The sequence below is a fragment of the Podarcis pityusensis genome (assembly GCF_964106645.2).
Source record: "Podarcis pityusensis genome assembly, chromosome: 3".
NCBI lineage: Eukaryota > Metazoa > Chordata > Lepidosauria > Squamata > Lacertidae > Podarcis > Podarcis pityusensis.
The window spans coordinates 105,116,821-105,137,066 of record NC_138026.1 but is presented as its reverse complement, the minus strand read 5'-3'; the positions used below and the strand labels follow the sequence as shown (position 1 = coordinate 105,137,066).

At 47.6% G+C, this 20,246-nt stretch overlaps 1 pseudogene across 2 annotated transcripts; it reads right to left on the bottom strand.

The window, feature by feature from the left end:
* Nucleotides 1-686: 686 nt before the first annotated feature.
* LOC308472914 (transmembrane protein 121 pseudogene) lies at nucleotides 687-20,019 on the bottom strand (annotated as a pseudogene). Of its 2 annotated transcripts, XR_013991615.1 has the most exons (3): nucleotides 19,646-20,019; nucleotides 3,998-6,436; nucleotides 687-1,168 (listed from the first exon to the last, which is right to left on the bottom strand). The product of XR_013991615.1 is annotated as a transmembrane protein 121 pseudogene (transcript). The 2 variants fall into 2 exon arrangements; XR_013991616.1 differs by lacking the exon at nucleotides 687-1,168 and having other exon boundaries at nucleotides 3,953-6,436.
* Between the last annotated feature and the right edge of the window lie 227 nt (nucleotides 20,020-20,246).

Below are 20,246 nucleotides of genomic sequence, written 5' to 3'. Positions count from 1 at the left end.
TTAATTCCCCTCGTTTACTGACGCACACCCACCAAACCCGAAAGTCGGTTGCCCTGTTGTTATCTTTTCATTCAGCAGCCTAACAGCCCACGGATAGAAGCTGTTCTTTACCCTGTTGGTGTGACTAATCATGCTTCTGTATCTTCTGCCTGAGGGCAGGAGATCAAGAAAGTGCCGGCCAGGGTGTGAATCATCCCTGAGAATTTCCCTCACTCTCCTGAGGCAACGTTCTTCCGCAATGCCATCCAGTGGATTCATGGGACAGGCCATAATATCTTGTGCTGTATTCACCACCCTCTGTAGACCAAAGTCTGCTAATGCCACCTGCTAGAATGGTTGCAAAGACATAGGCAGGTAGGGGCTGGCTGAATGACTTAAAATATGATTTTCAATGCATTCGGGTACCCTTTTGAGCTGAGAGCTGTATCGAAAAATCCGGAGAAGTGCAAAATTTGAAAGGTAATTATGATCCAAATCTGCGTATTAGTCTGGGAGGCGTGAACTAGGTCACTTCAACTTTAAAATATGCGGACTGAGCAAAATTCTCCTCCGTCCCTAGACTAGAGAGTGTTGCGATAGATGGACAAACGGCTTGGTTTTATATATGGCAGCGTCAGGTGTTCATTTGTTACGTGCGATGCATTTCATATTTGGAAGACAGATTTTTTTAAAAAAAAAAAAGCACACACCTTCTCTCAAGGAGAGAATATCTTGTGTAGCAAATCTGGAAGGAAGATTGCCCCGATTTTTAAAAGTGGCATTTTTATATGCAAAATGCATCAGGTTTAGGGAAGGTTTCTGGAATGCTTCCCGCACAGAAGGGTTGCGTCGCCCCTTTTAAGGCTCGCCTCTCTTTCCGCTGGGCTTTTCCATCTCTCCAGAGGCTTTCAGAATTCCCACAAGATATCAGGCAGAGTCCAGCAGCAGGTATTTCAATGCCCTGGCATACAGCTAATTATTCCGAGGCATGAGTCATACCCTCCAAACCATTAATTTGGTTCTGAAGCCATGACATCTGACTGCACAAACACTGCAGACGTTTGATGTTCTCGTTTAATTGCTTTCTGTTTTTGGAGGCGTTTAGGATACACTTTTAGGCACACACTTTCAAGGTTTATCTCCAAAACAAGGGCGGATGGTGATGGAAAGTTGACCATGGACCGAGAGTCTGAAAGAACAGGCAGCACATAAGAATGGCACCTTTCACAGGCAGGAACCAACAAGAAGTAAAACATCTGGACCCCATGTATGGACTTATGGAATAGTGTCAAGAGGTTGGACTGCAGCAGGACTATTGGTTCTACTACTACTACTACTACTACTACTACGCCCATCTGACTTCCCCAGCCACTCTGGGCGGCTTCCAACAAAATATTAAAATGCTGTAATGCATCAAATGTTAAAAGCTTCCCTAAACAGGGCTGCCTTCAGATGTCTTCTAAAAGTCTGGTAGTTGTTTTTCTCTTTGACATCCGATGGGAGGGCGTTCCACAGGGTGGGTGCCACTACCAAGAAGGCGCTCTGCCTAGTTCCATGTAACTTGGCTTCTCGCAATGAAGGAACCGCCAGAAGGCCCTCGGCGCTGGACCTCAGTGTCCGGGCAGAACGATGGGGGTGGAGACGCTCCTTCAGATATACTGGACCGGGGCCGTTTAGGGCTTTAAAGGTCACCACCAACACTTTGAATTGTGCTCGGAAATGTACTGGGAGCCAGTGTAGGTCTTTTAAGATTAATTAATAATCAATATACCACTTGATGCCAAAGCAGGCATCTTATCCTGCACTTCCTACCCCTAACTCCTTGTAAGATGTATTGCAGAACGATCATTGTGTTGTTGGAGAACCCCATGCCCAGGGCCAAATTTAGCTCCACCCCAGGCTGGGCCTGCGTTCCCCCCTCCTTGAGTACTTTTCCTGGGCTGGAATGTGGCCTTGATCTCTGACAATGCCTCTTGGTGGGTTATGAGCATGTGCAGAAAATAGGCTACTGTACAGAGGTGAAATTTGCATGTGTTGCCCCGCCCACTTGTGCCCCTGGCTCCGCCCACCACAGGCATGTGGCCCTCAGAAGACTACCTGGAAGTGAATGCGGCCCTCGTGCTGGAAAAGGTTTGCCGCTCGATTTACTTTATGAGAATTGTTTTAAAAATAATAAAACTGAGATGTTATGGTGGAGCAAATGTTTTGAATAATCCTTTTTATCTGACAGAGAATCGGAAGGCCTTTTTCTTTTCTTTATTTCTTTTCTTCCTCATCCATGCTCACCTCTCTCTCTTTTTTGCTTTTGTTTTCATATAAGATTAGGGTTTGTATATATATATTGTGCAATAAAAAAGCTTTAATTAAAAAATTATGCAAAAATAAAACAAAACTAATTAAAAAAGGAGGGCAGAAATCTGCTATATTCCAATGATTATACTTCCTAGGTTTCAAACCTTCCTAACTCCTCAATACCTATTTCTAAGACTGCGACCTTCTACGTACTTTATATAGGAAGAAACTCCATTGAATTAAGTGGGAGTTGCTTTTTGGAGAACCATGCATAGGATCCGGCTGAAAACACACGCCTGCCAACCGTAATGCCATAGCTGTCAACTTTTCCCTTTTCTTGCGAGGGATCCTATTCAGAATAAGGGAATTTCCCTTAAAAAAAGGGAAACATTGACAGCTATGCGTAATGCAAACCTCCACATTTCTAACGGCAACTTAAATGATTCTACCAAGACACTGTTACCATTTCAAAATTATTGCGCTTGCTCTTCTAAAGATAAGCCACTAATCTGCAGAGGAAATATCATGAGAAAAAGAGAAGAGAAAGATATAGTCCTGCGTGATCTTTTGGTTCACCCACTCTTTCATTTCATTTTATTTTTATTTTTGAGATTTAGTCTCTCATAATCCAAGCCGATAGCCTGAATGTGAGAACAGGGAGCATTTGCTCAAGCCCAGACCTGTGGCTAGAAGATAAACCAAGTTTAGGAATCCCTGCTGACTTCAATTAGCAAAGATAAGATAACCTACTTCTTTAGAGGGGCTTGCCCAGCTTCCTGTATCTCCAACGCCTTTCGAATTTGGAGGTTCAGACAAAATTAAGACTATAATTTATTGGTTCATTCACTTAGAGACAAGACGAGGGAACATCAGCCAGAGCATGTAAGGGGAATGGAAATCCCTATGGTGAGAGCATTTGTTGGCTGATGTCGCCAGATTTGTGTTGCAAGCATATGGAAACAAAAAACAGTTGTTGGTTTAATGGTTTTGATTTACATGGATGTACTCATTGGGCAGGATGCAAAGGTCTAGTTTTGACCCATTAAGCCCTATGCGGCCTAGGACCCATGTACCTACGGGACCGCCTCTTCTGGTATGCTCTGCGGAGGACCTTAAGGTCCACAAATAACAACACTTTGGTGGTCCCGAGCCTCAAGGAGGTTAGCTTGGTTTCAACTAGGGCCAGGGCCTTTTCAGCACTGGCCCCGACGTGGTGGAACGCTCTGCGGGACTTGACATCTTTCCGCAGGGCCTGCGAAACAGAGCTGTTCCGCCTGGCCTTTGGTTTGGACTCACTCTGACCCTTATGTTTCCCTCCCCTTACGGTCTTGATTTATCAGCTATTTTAAAATTGCATTTTAACCTGTATTTTAAGTTGGTTTTTTCCCCCTCCCTCTCTTTTCCCCCTATTATGTTTTTACTGTGATTTTATTTTATTGGGGTTAGCCGCCCTGAGCCCGGCTCTGGCCGGGGAGGGCAGGGTATAAATATTATTATTATTATTATTATTATTATTAAACAGCTATGGTCAGTGTTGGGGAAACTGTGGCCCTTTAGATGTTGATGGATTCTAACTCCCATCATCTCCAGCCATTAGATGTGTTGGGCTTGGACTGATGGGAGCTGAAGTTCAACGTAAGTCCAACGTAAGCAGAGTCCGCTGGCTCTGGCTAATGACCCATCTAGTCCAACACCCTGTTGTCACAATGGCCAATCAGATGCTTACTTGTGAGTAAACCCCTTGGAACTTGATCAGCATTGCTTCACAAGTAAACATGTACAGCATCTGGCTGCAAGCCACAGAACTGGAAGATGGATGAAAAATAATAAATTAAACTTGAAATATAATCAAAAGGTGCATAGATATATTTTTTTTAAGAAGAAAAAACCCAAACCCTGAACACTCCCACAGCTGAAAAAAATAGAAAGAACCGCCTCTTTCGTTCTGTCTTTTTTCATTCTCACGAGATCAGCCATATCCACAGCTGTCTCTATCAAGTTACAAGAACACTGTCAGGCTTAGAATATTGTTTGAAAAGAAAAGCCTGCACCTGCTCCTTGATTCAATAAGAATAAATTTTCTGCACCAGTCCCTGGATGGATGAACATAGAATTTTCAAACAATAATTTCAAACCACGCATTAGGTGAGGGTTTTGTTTAGTTTCGTTTTAAAAGGATTCAGAACAGAGCAGTAACACAATCCCTGGGGTGACAAATTTGGAAGCTATTGCGTGCCCCTTAGTCCTTAGTTTGATTCCTGCAGTCAAAACTTGTTTTTGCCTTTCTCGCCCTCCTGGAGAACACCAGACCCAAATATTTTCCAAATTGCTGGGGGGAAAAGAAGGCTGGCAAGCCATCTGCAGAGACAGAGAGAGAGAGAGAGAGAGACAGACAGAATAGAAAACCTCAGGGCTTGGCCTTTTGTTTTATTGGAAACATTTTCATGGGGGGAAAGAAAGAAAATAAATGGCCATGATCCAGCATGTTTCCACTGGGGGAGGACAACTGTAGATGGAAACCCTATGCTAGACTTCCTCAACCTGTCGCCTCTCCAGATGTTTTGGACTACAATTCCCATGAGCTGCGGTGACTGAGGCTGACGGGAGTCGTGGCCCAAAACATCTGGAAGGATTCAGTTGGGGAAAGGCTGCCCAAAAATGTCCTCCCTGCCCCAGGCACTCCCAAGGAATGTGAGCAGGCAGGTAGTAGACCAAGTGCCTTTTGCCCATACCAGAAAGGAAGGTCACCAGCATTGTATATGTCAAACAGATGCGGAAAAGGCATTTTACCAGTTTTCTCAAGGCCTGCCCCCAGGCAATTCAACTGGCTACGTTCCAAAGCAACTTGGGTGACAGATATGGATGAGTACACGAAAGGCAAAGGAGGGAGTCGAATTGCTTGCTGCTGCCTGCTATCCATTGAGCAGATCTTATCATCCCCAAGGCTGCCGCTCTCCAGTCTCTGCGGCCTGCTAGCTTGCACTTTGGCATCAGGGTTGGGATCCGTTCTGCGCCACTCTAGAAGTGACCCCACCTCAGCCCAGGGCAATTCCAGGACACGGCCTGTGCAAGGAAGGTCTCTTGCAGACTTTCTGGAGGGACCAGCACTGGCTATGCAGGGCCCAGCCGGCGTTGTTCATCTTTGCAGTTGACCCTAGTGACCACAGACAGGTGTTCCTTGCCGCCTGGTGTGGGGAGACGCCCGCCGTGTCATGTGTTCTCCTGGGCCAGCCCTTCGGGACAGGGAGTCTGGTTTTGGGGTTTCAGCAGGTGTATGGCAGGCTGCGTCTGGGCCATGGTGTTGTGCTGGGGGTCCGCCGCGGCGGCGCCAGATCCTGCCGGCGCGTGGCGCAGGTGCTTCCTGTACTGCGCGAACATGCAGACCTTGAGGGCGATGGCCAGCACATTCTTGCCCATGAAGATGCCGGAGACCCGGATGTCCCTGAAAAACACCATGTTGCTCCCCCTGATGAAGATGGTGGCGATGTTGATGGTGAGCATGCTCAGCATCGGGTAGAGCATCATGCGGTGAGGCACGATGCTGATCCCTTGCATGCTGATTTCGCACAGCGAGACACAAGGCAGGACCAGCAGGAGGATGTAGCAGTAGAAGAACATCAGGCCTTCAGCCCAGATGGGAAGCCCTTTCTTCTGGGGCTCCCAAAGGTTGGCCTGGATGTCTAGCACGTCCAACATGTCCACAATGACCCAGAAGAGCCGGTTGCGGAGGTCCTCCTTCTTCTTGAACGTCCTGACGTATTCCATGTGCTCTGTGGCCACCAGTAGAATGTACAGGGCCGGGATGCAGATGGAGAGCAGGAGGGTCAGAGCTTTGCGCGCCATGAGGTCCAGGCTTTTGCGGTCCGCTTTGTAGTTCTGGTAGATGAAGTAGACCTTGATCTCCAGCACAAAGACATACAGGAACCAGAGGATCATGGCGTAGCCTCGCTTGGCGGTCCTCACCTCGGCCCCGACCCAGACGGCCACATATCTGAGCACAACCAGGAAGCAGATGTCCCCGACGGAGACCATGATGCAAATGCCCAGTTTCCGGGAGCCCTGGTTCTGCTCTACCAGGTAGGCGTCCATCAGGACCATGCTGCTCATTATGAGGGTGGTAGAGAGGCAGACGTGGGGCTTGTTAATGGGTGGGGGAGGCACCATCCTGCAAAGAAGATGCACACGTTAGTCAAAACATTTTAAGGGCTCCTGAGTCATCACGGCCATGCACTCTGCCCATCCCTGACATACTGTGCATTATGCAGCTTTCAATAAGGTTGTCAAGCCTTCTGTATCTCTGCACCAAAGAGCCCCTCAGTTGCACAAAGCAAATCAATCTCCTCTTAGTTCCCATGGGGATCGTATGGCTATCGTACTCTAGCCCTGGAAACTGAACAGGGGTGTTTCATTCAAGCTGTCCTGAATGTACCTGAATGAAAGTGCTTTCCAAGCCAGAATCTATAACATTTTGGATAATGGTACTGTACTTTGAGCACTTCGGGGAAAAGGTTACATAAGTACTAAGCTTCTCTCTACTTATTAAAAAAAGAAGAAAATGTGCCAAAAATATATATCAATTTGCTAGGAGCTGACGGTCCCAACAGGGCAAAGAAAATATTTTGGATTACAAGCAACTTACGTTCCAGGCCCCCGTGCGCATAAGCAAAATGAACTTAAGTGGGGGACACCCTCTAAACACTTCTTTTTCTTTTCTTATATACAGTACCTTTGCCTCCAGATCACCAGAAAGGGCAGGGAACAGTGCGCCTGAGCCTTCTACAAGGCAGCTTCCTGCCAAACAGCTGTCAAGTGGAGCGGCGCAGCAACAGCGAGAGATCCCACATGCCGTTTTAGAGTCCATAAGTTGTTGGGTTTTTGAAGCTTTTTAAATTTTTGGAATTTTGGCTCACTGACGTCCTCTGGGAGGGTCTCCTCGTGAGCCATGCGGACTTTCCAGCTCTCTCCCGCCATTCCCAGGTCTGAATTATTTACCTCCCATTGCTGTGCATGTGTGCAGTCACACACGAGGGAGGAGTTGCCTGCACTAAGTACTATTGGGAAATTTCAATAGTAAGGAACTTTTTTCCAACCCAAGGGCCATATAAGCTTCTGGGCAATGTTCTGAGGGCCACAGGCCAGTGGCAGATGAAAGAATGAATGTGAATTTTTCCTTTGTGCTGCGGACAGGAAAGTTTCTGTAGCTCCTTCCTTATCCTCCATCTAGACAAGCAGGAGGCATTATGGGAGTTTGAGGCCACATTCCAGCCAAGGAAAATACACTTGGGGTGCCCAGGAGGGGTGTGGCCTGCAGAGAGTTCCGAGGGCCAGTTAAAAGGTCCTAGAGGGCCGCACTTGGCTCCTGCGCCTGAGGTTCCCCACCCGCAGAAGGAAATGCAGCCCTCAGGATGCAAGGCCCTGCTCTAGATTCTAGATCCCAGAATCCTTTGCAACGCACTGGTATTCTACAGGGGTTGCTTAGCAGACATCTAGATGAGAAACGGCTCCAGGAAAGTAAAGTCTGAAAAACGCTCCTGCAAACCAAAGCTGGTTAGCATTTGGGAGGAGAGAAAACAACATAATGGCTTGCTCTGCGCATGAAATCATTCCAGTTGTGCGCCGCCGAAATGTGGGGCCTGCCTCCTTATTGAGCGGAATGGCTTTTGAAATGCAGATGCACTGGAGGCGATCAAGTTAAGCCCGCGTTCCCACAACCACCACAGGCATTATGTTTTCATTATATTTTCTGTGCCTCAGCCTCTTGCACGCACGGTGTGGGCAGGGCTTGGAATAGCAAAGCTTATTAAGCCGGCTGCTAAGGTTGCCTTTAAAATTCCAAGGCTTGCAGTGCTCCCGCTGAGCCAAGAGACCCCCTGGGCCAGAGAGGCATCTGCAGGAGGAGGTGAAAGCTAAGAAGGCTTCCTGGCGCTGGGGAGCATCTGAGAAGGGAGGGAAGGAGATGCAAAGTGGGAGAACAAGCTGGGATAGAAGGAGAGTCTATCGCTTAAAACAATATATATATATATATATATCAACTTTAGTTGAAGGGTGGTAGCTCAGTGGCAGAACAACTGCCTTGCCTGCAGAAGGCCCCAGATTCGATTCCAGGTGCTGCCTCCAGGCAGGGCTGGGAAAAGCTCCTCTCTGAATACCCTGAGAGCAGCTGCCAGTCAGAGTAGACCATACTGGGTCTTCCATAGGAACACAGGCAGTGTCAGTAAGGGGTGTGGTCCATGGAGAGGAGGTGTGATTGAGGAGGGTTCGTATGCATTGTAGGGGGTTGCACTAGACAATACCTGGGGTGCCTTCCAACTCATAATTTATTTATTTAGAAAATTTCCAGGCCCCTTGGTTTTTTTAAAGAAAAATCTGACTTTGTATACAGCAAACCTCCTTTCCTATGTTCCTATGAACTGACCCCAGCCTCTGGGTTCTGGGATGCAGCCACACCACCAACAATCTGGTCGAAAACTGACCATCTCTATTCCAGCAGTTCTGGGAGGCTCACTATAGCACAGAATCGGGTTTGTCCAACCTAAAGTAAGGGTCACTGTGATTAAGGAAACCTCATGAAGGCTTAAATGCCCCATGTATCTAAAAGGTTAAGGTAAGGTAAAGGACCCCTGGACGGTTAAGTCCAGTCAAAAGTGACTACAGTGGTACCTCGGGTTACAGACGCTTCAGGTTACAGATTCCGCTAACCTAGAAATAGTACCTCGGGTTAAGAACTTTGCTTCAGGATGAGAACAGAAATCCTGCTCCGGCGGCGTGGCAGCAGTGGGAGGCCCCATTAGCTAAAGTGGTACCTCAGGTTAAGAACAGTTTCAGATTAAGAATGGACCTCCGGAACGAATTAAGTTCTTAACCCGAGGTACCACTTTATGGGGTTGTGGCGCTCATCTCACTTTTAGGCCGAGGGAGCCGGCGTTTGTCCGCAGACAGCTTTCCGGGTCATGTGGCCAGCAGGACTAAACCACTTTTGGCACAACAGAACACTGTGACAGAAACTAGAGCACACGATAATGCTGTTTACCTTCCCACCACAATGGTACCTATTTATCTATTTGCACTGGTGTGCTGTTGAACTGCTAGCTTGGTAGGAGCTGGGACCGAGCAATGGGAGCTCCCCCCGTTGTGGAGATTCGAACCGCCGACCTTCTGATTGGCAAGCCCAAGAGGCTCAGTGGTTTAGACCACAGCGCCACCCGCGTCCAGGGATCTAATGCTAGACTTCCCGAGGGTAGTAAAGTTTGGAGGGACCTCCAAGGGTCATCTAGTGCAACCCCCTCTAATGCAGGAACCCCAACTAAAGCATCCGTGACAGATGGCCATCCAAGCTCTGCTTAAAAACCTCAAGGAAGGAGCGTCGACAACCACCCCAAGGGAGTCCGTTGCACTGCCAAACAGCTCTTACTGTCAGAAAGTTCTTCCTGATGGTTAGTCGGAATCTCCTTTCTTGTAAGTTGAAGCCGTTGGTTCGAGTCCTACCCTCCAGAGCAGGAAAAAGCAGGCTTGCTCCATCTTCCATGTGACAGCTCTTCTAATATTTGAAGATGGCTATCATATCTCCTCTCAGCTAAATATACCCAGCTCCTTCAACCATTTCTCATAAGGCATGGTTTCCAGACCTCTGATCATCTTGGTCGCCTTCCTCTGCACATGTTCCTGCTTGTCAATATTGTTCTGAATCTGTGGCACCTGGAACTGGACACAACACTCCAGGTGTGGTCTGACCAAGGATGAATAAAGGTAAAGGGACCCCTGACCATTAGGTCCAGTCGTGGCCAACTCTGGGGTTGCGGCACTCATCTCACTTTATTGGCAGAGGGAGCCGGCGTACAGCTTCCGGGTCATGTGGCCAGCATGACTAAGCCGCTTCTGGAGAACCAGAGAAGCGCACGGAAAAGCCGTTTACCTTACCGCCGGAGGGGTACCTATTTATCTACTTGCACTTTGACGTGCTTTCGAACTGCTAGGTTGGCAGGAGCAGGGACCGAGCAACGGGAGCTCACCCCATCACGGGGATTCAAACCGCCGACCTTCTGACCAGCAAGTCCTAGGCTCTGTGGTTTAACCCACAGTGCCACCCACGTCCCTTAAGGATGAATAGAGTGGTACTATTACTTCTCTTGATTAGAACACTGGGCATGACTGACTTGGCTTTGTTAATTGCAGCGGGTGTACTCTGATACCTCACCAGTGTAAGAAGATTAATCAGTGAAAGATTTTATCTACCCAAGCCTCTGGATCTAGGTACAAATTAGGAATGTGATACAGATAAATTGAAATATTTTTAACAAGTCCCATTTATTTTAGAGGGAGAGGTTTAAAAGTGATTAACTTTGTCTTCTGTCCCTGTTTAGGCCTATAGTTATAGAAGTGGATAGCGACATTCCTTTCTGGTTACCAGGGTATAAACTGTATTTATAAGATTATTTTGATGTGGTTTTCACTGTCAATTTCTTAGCACTGCATTTGAGCAACACGGGGGAAACAGTTTTGAGACATTATAAACAAACACTTCAACGGAGAGGTGGATTTTAGTATTCTTGTACATGCAATGTGTTTCTAATTGTTTTTAATTCTGAATTTTCAATTGTTGTAACCCGCTCTGGGTCCTGCTGGTGAAGGGGAGGCAATAAATTTAATAAACAACAATAATAGCAGCTTTCAAAAAGATACATAGGTATTGGACTTACCATTTGAACAGCAATCAAAACACTTTGCATCTCATTAATCCATACTGCAATTCAGGTGAATATTATTATCCTCATTTTAAAGGTGTGGGGGGAGTAACGTTGTGGCCCAGAGATAATGGGTAGCTTAAGACCACCTTCTGAGCTCACGGCAGAGGTGAGATTTGAACAGTCTTCTGCAGTACGAATCCATGCTCAGTTATTTGGGAGTAAGCTCTATGAAAGAGGGTGAGATTCAATCCTGAGCAAATAATAGGATCAGGTTGTTAGTTGCTGCACTGTGCAAGCTCTGAAGACTCTTAAGTTACAAAGGGCAGCAACTGCGAGGATGGCTTTGAGAGGGGAATCAGGGATTTGTTCAGTGATGTACTTGAGAAGACAGCTAATGGCATTCACGACTGCAGATGTGGAGAGATGCAAGTTCCAGCGAAGACAAGCAAAACGCAACAAAAGAAACTACGAAGATTAGAGACAAGAGCAGAAAATAACACGGCAAACAATCAGGAGTCGGAATCAATGCAGATAACAGATCTGCGGAGAAAAAAATCCCAAATGAGGCATGGAAGGCAGAGACCAGAACACTTTCAGGCTGCTTGAAATGAGATATTTTTCCACCACACGCAGCACTTTTGTGCAGGTGTGTGTGTGTGTGTGTGCAGAAACGTGCAAGCTTGTGTGCATGTTCCCTTCGCTTGGTCTCCCCTCTTTGCTGTGTTTGATTCTCCCTGCCGCTTGTATATATATATATATATCCATTGATAAAGTTGCCAGGAGCCCTAGCAAAGAGCAATATTAGTATAGATCGCTCTGTGCAGAATTTATGCCTCTTCCAGGTTTAACTGGTTTTTAAGAGCAACGTATTAAGTAGTGCCACAACATTAAGTAGCAAGCAATAAAATAGCTGTCACAGGCTCTAGGCTCTCATCTAGTTGAGCCAATATGCTTCTCGTGCCCAGACCTAGCCCTAGTTGGACCGCAACACAGGAGGACAGGTATAGACTAATCAATACTGGGCTAATGGTAGCTGCCTTCACATGCTGCAGGCAGGTAAAGACAGATGATCGACACAAACAGGAGTGAAACAGAGGCGACACCGATGCACCACCTACTTATTTAATCCAGTTTCCAACCTCTCCTCTCCTAAAGAATATCCTAAGAAGACAGTGCACAATCAAGCATGAATTTATGAATTCCCAAACAAAAAACCCAGGAATGTTCCTAAAAGAAGGAAAAAATATTCAAGGCGTGTAAGAAAACATCAGGAATGGGGCTGGTCGAGTGATAACCAAGGCTATCCTATTCGGAGCAGACCCATTGAAATAAATGGAGTTATGGTCACTGATGCCAATGTGTCTACTCTACATTGGGTATCATTCACTGTTTTTAATTTTTTAATATTTTAACCATGGCAACAACAACAAACGATTCCTTTCCCCACATCCTAGTTATATTGCTGAGATGAAGAGACCTTGGAGTAAGCAACAGTGTAGGGAAGACAGTAAGCTCCATTCAGTTCTGCAACTCGGACCAAAATACCCCAAATCCAAATTCTTTAATTGTGTGCTTTGGATTTTGGGGGTCTAGTAAACAAAGTAGACCCTGCGAGCATGAAGTCTGCCCACCGCTGACCCAACGCACGTGGTGCCTAAAGAGCGAAGTGTGTCATAAGGAAAGGGTCTTTGGCAAGGAGGAAAAAGTTACAGCTAGCAAGAATTAGGCTGCATTACAGAGAGAAAGAAACAGCCTCTGCTGATAGAGATGGAAACAGCGTCACGAAATCATGTGATTTAGAAATTCAAGAAGCCTTTGGGTTAACCTTTACAATTTTGCAAAAAGTGTTTTCTGCCAGGGGTGAGGAATCTTAAGCCTGGGAGTCAAATGTGGTGCTGCAAGCCTCTTTATTAGGCCCTTGAGACTTTAACTAGGTCACACAACCTCCCTGGTCTTTGCTCAGTGCCCTCCTCGCGTGCTTCTGCCTGACTGGAATATGTGATAATCCCTCTCGCCTGCCTGTATGTTTGATGGAAAGATTAGAGTAGGTGTGGGAAAGTCTGAATTTTTACACGGATGGAATGTTGCCTACTGTATGAGAGGTGAGAGTCACAACTATTTGCACACCTGCTTTTAGCTCTGTCCCACCCTGCCAACTGCTGGCATGCAACGTTGACCACTAGGGAATGCGTCCCTCCAGATAGGGAATGCGTCCCTCCAGATAAAAAAAAAAGGTTCCTCACTCCTGGCTTCTGAGATAAACAAATCTGATTGGAGCCATCAGTCTTCAGACTCCAGGAACTTATCTGGGCGGCTGTCAGGCAGGACGGAGCAGCTTGATCTAAGATACAGAGCATCATGTATTTTAAGTGCTTTGAATCCAATATCGGATTGTCTGCATTGCTCAACCTAAGGCAGGTGTGATGAACCTCCCCAACCATGTTGCTGAACCACAACTCCCATCATCCCTGCCCACTGGCTACACTTGCTAAGGCTGATGGGAGCTGTAGCTCAGAAACACTGGAAGGGGCACAAAGGTTCCCCAGTCCCAGGGGTGCCAAAATATTGTGGGGTCCCAGGTAAGCCCTGCCCCACATAATCGAACACATGATGCGGTGCACACACGCCATTTGAATGCCCGTCAACTTTGTGGGAGCCCAGCCCCCTCAAATATTTTATTGTGGGGGCTGAAGCCCCCACAGTCCCTAAGAGTTGGCTCCTATGCCCAGCCCTAAGGAAAGATTGTTGTTGTTTAGTCGTGTCTGACTCTTCGTGACCCCATGGACCAGAGCACACCAGGCACTCCTGTCTTCCACTGCCTCCCGCAGTTTGGTCAAACTCATGCTGGTAGCTTCGAGAACACTGTTCAACCACCTCGTCCTCTGCCGTCCCCTTCTCCTTGTGCCCTCCATCTTTCCCAACATCAGGGTCTTTTCCAGAGAGTCTTCTCATGAGATGGCCAAAGTATTGGAGCCTCAGTTTCAAGATCTGTCCTTCCAGTGAGCACTCAGGGCTGATTTCCTTCAGAATGGATAGGTTTGATCTTCTTGCAGTCCATGGGACTCTCAAGAGTCTCCTCCAGCACCATAATTCAAAAGTATCAATTCTTCAGCGATCAGCCTTCTTTATGGTCCAGCTCTCACTTCCATACATCACTACTGGGAAAACCATAGCTTTAACTATATGGACCTTTGTTGGCAAGGTGATGTCTCTGCTTTTTAAGATGCTGTCTAGGTTAAGGAAAGATAAGCAAGTAAATTGAGAAGTTGTGCCCAAAATGGCCGTCATTTGGCTAACGCAATGCACACCACACACTTTTTTATATGTCCTTTTTCTATCTCTGTGTTGTATGTTGCAGGTATATTTTTCATACTTGTTAGGTTAAGAATGTGTGGGACACCACTGCATCCCAAGATGGACTGCTTCTCACGGGCTGGAAATGCGGGGGGGGGGGGGGAATATCCCACCCCATTCCAGACACACACCCATCACATATTGCTTGTCACTGATGAATCTGAGTTGCTGCCACTCACTTCATGCCTTCATATCGCCATATGACAGCGCATCAAGTAGCCTGTCCTAATTTATTAAAGAGGCATCACTCACACTTAATGAACGGGGGTGAGAAGTGAGTGGAAGATTTTATTACGGGCAACGAACAGGGAGGGAAACTCAATTGATACTTTTAACGTGACTTCTATTTTGGGGTCTATTTTCATATTTGAAACCACAGCCCGACCTTTAGAGTTGATCCCTATTAATGTGCGGTTTGCTCAGGGCAAGTTAGAATCAACCACTTTTATTGGCAAAGTTATTTGGGTTAACGTGCACATCTGCAGATCAGGTTGAGACTTTTAGAAAGCAATTCAAGAGTACATCTACCACGGGTTAAGTATTCTGGAGGCAAATTTCCAATCCTTCCTGGGCAGCAGGGATGGGGAACCTATGCCCCCCCCAATGTTATTGGACCCCAACACCCATCAGCCACGGCCAATGGTCAGTAACGGTGGGAAATGCAATCCAACAACATATTGTTGTGTGTATCCAAGTCTCTAAATGGCGAGAGACTCTGAGGATGCCCACGCTGACCCAGGGTTCAGCTTGCTTGGACTGAAGGTCAGTGGAAACTGTGGTGTCTTTAGGATATATGCTTTTACAGTGGTGCCTCGCAAGACGAAATTAATCCGTTCCGCGAGTCTCTTCGTCTTACGGTTTTTTTGTCTTGCGAAGCACGGCTATTAGCGGCTTAGCGGCTATTAACGGCTTAGCGGCTTTAAGAAAAAGGAAACAAACTTGCAAGAACTCGCAGGACGTTTCGTCTTGCGAAGCAAGCCCATAGGGAAATTCGTCTTGCGGAACGACTCAAAAAACGGAAAACTCTTTCATCTAGCGAGTTTTTCGTCTTGCGAGGCATTCGTCTTGCGGGGCACCACTGTATTTACCCGTACAGTGGTACTTTGGTCCTCGAACTCAATCCGTTCTGGAAGTCCGTTCAACTTCCAAAACATTCACAAACCAAGGCACAGGTTCTGATTGGCCCCGGAAACAATGCCAACGGCCAAAACAGATGTTTGGCTTCCGAAAAACGTTCGCAAACCGGAACACTTACTTCCAGGTTTGCGGCGTTCGGGAGCCCATTGTTCGTCAACTAAATTGTTCATGAACCAAGGTACCACTGTATATAGAACCTGAGCAGAGAATGGAGGGGTGCAAAGCATTCGCACCCAAACAGATCCGGCTCCCCCATTAGGTTTTCAAAGAAGCCTGAAGTCACAGCTTTTGGTCTACCCCAGAGCAGACATGCCTGTGTCTCTCCAGCTTCCAGCACCAGCCAAACTCAGTGCACAACATTCTGGCTATTGTTCTTCTACCTTAGGAGGTGATGTCCCTTCCAACCAGGTGAGGAGGGTTACCCCCATTTGTCTCTATGGCAACAGGGCAGCCTCTCTGTAATGTAAATGGCAGGACTTAACTGGCCGGCTAGCAAAAGGAACTGGTCTAGCTGGTTTCCTCTTATAGATCCAATTCTCATACACACAGGATCACAGGTTTGGAAGGGACCAGTGTTCGAAATTTGCAAGGCGCATTTTGCATGTGGGGATCGGCCACCTGTGACCAGGTGAAGATTCCCCAGGCGCCAGGATGGTGCCCGACATCTCCACCATCTGGAGGCGCATGCCTGGGGATCCGTGGATCTTGCCTGTTTTCACACACTAACAACACATACTGTAGAATTTATCTGTGATATTTTACAGTGGTATCTCGGGTTACATACGCTTCAGGTTACATACGCTTCAGGTTACAGACTCTAACCCAGAAATATTACCTTGGGTTAAGAACTTTGCCTCAGGATAAGAACAGAAATTGTGCAGCGGCGACGCAGCGGCAGCAAGAGGCCCCATTAGCTAAAGTGGTGCTTCAGGTTAAGAACAGTTTCAGGTTAAGAACAGACCTCCAGAACGAATTAAGTTCTTAACCTGAGGTACCACTGTATCTGAACCGTCAGAATGGATTCAGGAACCAAAAAGCTGTATTGAAAAATATGACTTTTGAGCCGCCTGGCCCTGAAATGGCAACAAGACATTCCATTTTGGCGACTGTAGCCCTAGTTCAAGGAGCCATTTGGCTCCCAGCTTATATATCTGAGTTTCTAACACTGGACAGGGACCCATGGATATCACCTAGTCTGACGTGCCCCCAGACAGTGTAAGAGCGACTGTTTCTCCATCCCTACAGGGATGGCCAAATGGGTTTCCTTCAACAGATGCTGCTCAGAGGAGTATTTGAATTGCAATTCCCCACTCCTGATAACCTTGTTCTTACCTGGCAGGTGCCTCTCCATGTGGGAAACGAGAGACACTGACTATGTTGGCTCCGACTCACGCAACCAACTCCATCACAAATTGAGCTTCCTACCTTCCTAGCAGCAACCTTGCCATTCCATCAGACGGTCTCAGCAGGAGAGATAGGAAATAGGGCTCATTCCATCAAGACCAGCTTCATTCGTCACCTCCTACCCCTGAACTCTACCAGAAGGCCATTATAAGATCTGTTTTTAAGGACTGGCAATTTCCCCCAACTTCCTTCCCCTTCCCTTTCCCCTTATGAGTCATGTTTTCTTTTTAAGATTGCAAGCCCTCAGGGCAAGGGACTCTCGTGTTTTAATTTATTGTATGTAAGCCACCCCAGGAGCCCTTTTTCGGCTGAGGAGTGGGGTATGAACGCTACAAATTAATTAATTAATTAATTAACCACCGCTTGATCAGCGATGGCCCTAACTGCAAGATGAATCCCACTTGGCAACACACCCGATTGGGTAGAGGAAACTCACCCTTGGGTAGTTGATTCCCACGGCAAATAGAAGGCTCTAGGCTAGGGCAACTCTTGGGAAATCAGAGGCTCACCATTAAGGCACTGCTACACCTGTCCTTCAGACACACCTCCTGCTAACCCCCCACCTGAAATTGGCCTATTTGGAGACACTGTAGCTTCTCCTCTCCTTCCCTTAGGATAGGTCAGCGGTCAGCAAACTTTTTCAGCAGGGGGCCGGTCCACTGTCCCTCAGACCTTGTGGGAAGCCGGACTATATTTTGAAAAAAATAAAATGAAATCACCGAATTCCAATGCTCCACAAATAACCCAGAGATGCATTTTAAATAAGAGCACACATTCTACTAATGTAAAAACACCAGGCAGGCCCCACAAATAACCCAGAGATGCGTTTTAAATAAAAGGACACATTCTACTCATGTAAAAACATGCTGATTCCTGGACCGTCCATGGGCCGGATTTAGAAGGCGATTGGACCAGATCCGGCCCCAAGGCCTTAGTTTGCCTACCCATGGGATAGGATAGGTGTTCTCCCTTAGGGAGGTGCTCAGAAAATTATGGGCTGGGTCCCCACTTAGCAGCTTATCGTGCAGCCCTGGAAGAGACACCTCTCCGTTCCTCAGAGTGATATGTGTCTGTCCAGTGTCAAGAAACACAACCCCAATAACTGAGCGAGTTCGACACAAGACACACCTGTTTGGAAAGAGCTTTTCACAATTGCAAGCAGGGTCATGGATGGTGAAGCTTTAGCAATTTCAAGGAGATGGCCCCTGAGAAGGAAGGTTTCAACACAGCAGCAATGTCTCAAGCCAAACATACTACATTTCTCTCTGTCTGTATCTAAGAGCCCCTTCCCCAATTCTCGTGCGTTCACACACCTCTGGTCTTCCTGCCTTGTACGTTGGCCTGGTTAAAGGGCTTCTTCCTCCATGCCAGAGGTATCTGATCTAACTTGGGGCAAATGGCAAAGTTCAAAAGTCATCTAATGGAGACAAAGCAGCTACATCCTAAAAGCCAGAAAGGAGATTCTGCACCCTTCCATTCACTGAACAACAACCGCTTTCAAAAGCTGGAAGTATCCGTCTGTCCATCCATTCCTCTCTCGCTGGAATGCTTTCACTCCATTCTTTGCACCCTTTGTCCCTTGCTGAACGTGGGACTTTGATCACAATTGCAGGGGTTTGAGCAGCTGTGAAGGAAGCGTGGAAAGGGAGATCAGCCCAGCACATGGCATTGAAACGGTCACCTGTCCAGTTTGACGAGGAGGAAGTCATAACGTAGACGGAGAACCCTGCTGGCCAGAAGCTCAAGCGGTCATGTGAATCAGAGGCAAGGCAACTTTGACTTCTCAATTCCTCCATAAGCAGCCAAAAACCACTCGGCAGCAGTTTGAGGAGCACCGTAAGGAGGCTCAGTGGTACAGCATCTGCTTTGCATGCAGAGGGTTTCGGGTTTAATCCACAACATTTCCAGGGGAAAGACCTAGGTCTGAAATCCTAGACTGCTGCTGCCAGTCAGTGTATACAATACTGAGCTCAAAAGGCCAATGGTCTTGCTCTGTACATGGCGGTTTGTTTCCTACATTCCGACACAGCCTACCCTTCCCTGCACAGCTTATCAAACACATGTGTTTGAGTGAGAGAAACAGACGAAGAGAAAAAAAGGGAGCTGCCTGCCTAGATAGTAATATTAGGGTCAAACTGTGTGTGAATTCGGTGCACCGGAACTCCTGGGTCTTTATGTTTTGAAAAGCCAACATAGGGTGGGAGAACCAATCTTGCTCTGGTCAACAGACAGAATGGGGGCTCTAAGCCCTTTTAGTTGTAGAGCAGGGGCAATCCACACTAGCTACCCACCCATCCTCAGTATGCTTCTTCAAAAAAAAAGTTAAACCACAGAATTCCCAAGTCACATATCGTTTGATTCCAAATAGCAGATTTAATATTCAAAATCTGGTGGCTATGAACAATCCTAATTTAATTTTGTGAAAGGGGGAGGACATACGCACAGAGTTCCTCCCCCTTTCACAGCTGAAAGCTGAAAATCACATTCCCGTGCCTGCCAACACTCAGAAGTATCTTGAGTTTTACACGGTCACAAAAAATCACCTGGAGTTACTAGCAATCACGTGTGAATGCCTTATATGCCCAATATCCAGACTTCCACCATACGGTTCACAATGAACCCATCACCGCAGTACAGTATGGGGGATTTGATTTGATCTGCCTGCCTGAGCAAAGCTTCTGGGCACTTTCCAAATAAATCCGAGAGCTTTTCCTTTTTAGAAAAAGAAAAACAAATCTCATTTAATAAGGACCTTGTTTGAAGAACTGCTACTATTGCTATTATTATTATTTTACCTAGTGCCGTTCTTGGAAGCCCTGGGACACAGGAGGGGATGGTTCCCTGAAGAAGCCTGATCCGATCTGGTCCGCCGATCCGCCGGCTTGGAGCGCGAGAGCGAGATTCGTGGGAGAACAGCAACCTCCCGGAGCCAATGAACGCCCGGCAAGTTCCGCGCGTGGATTCCGAGCGAGCTCCGCCGCTCACACTCCGGGAACCGGATCCTGGCCGCTTCGCCGCCGCCGCCCGCCTCTCCCGGCAGCCCCGCCAAACATCACGGCAACTCCACAGGCGGACTCCTGCCAGAGGGCGCCGCCGTGGCCATCGCCGTGGCTCGGAGACCCAAGTTGTCCCTCCTCCGCCTGCTGCTGCTCCTCCGAGCTCCAGCTCCCTGGGTCCCGCGCCCGCCCGCCCGGCAGCTTTAGCGCAGCCCGATCCCCGGAGCGCGCTGCGCCGCTGGGCTCGCCCTGCCTCTCCGCCGCGCTCCTTCCCCCGACAGCAGCTTCCTCGCCGGCATAAGGGACGAGCAACCCTCGGCCCGGAGCCCTGCAGGCCCCGAGCCCCGCAACTGCATCCCCCGCGATGCAACCCCGGGCAGCCTCTCTCTCTCTCTCTGCG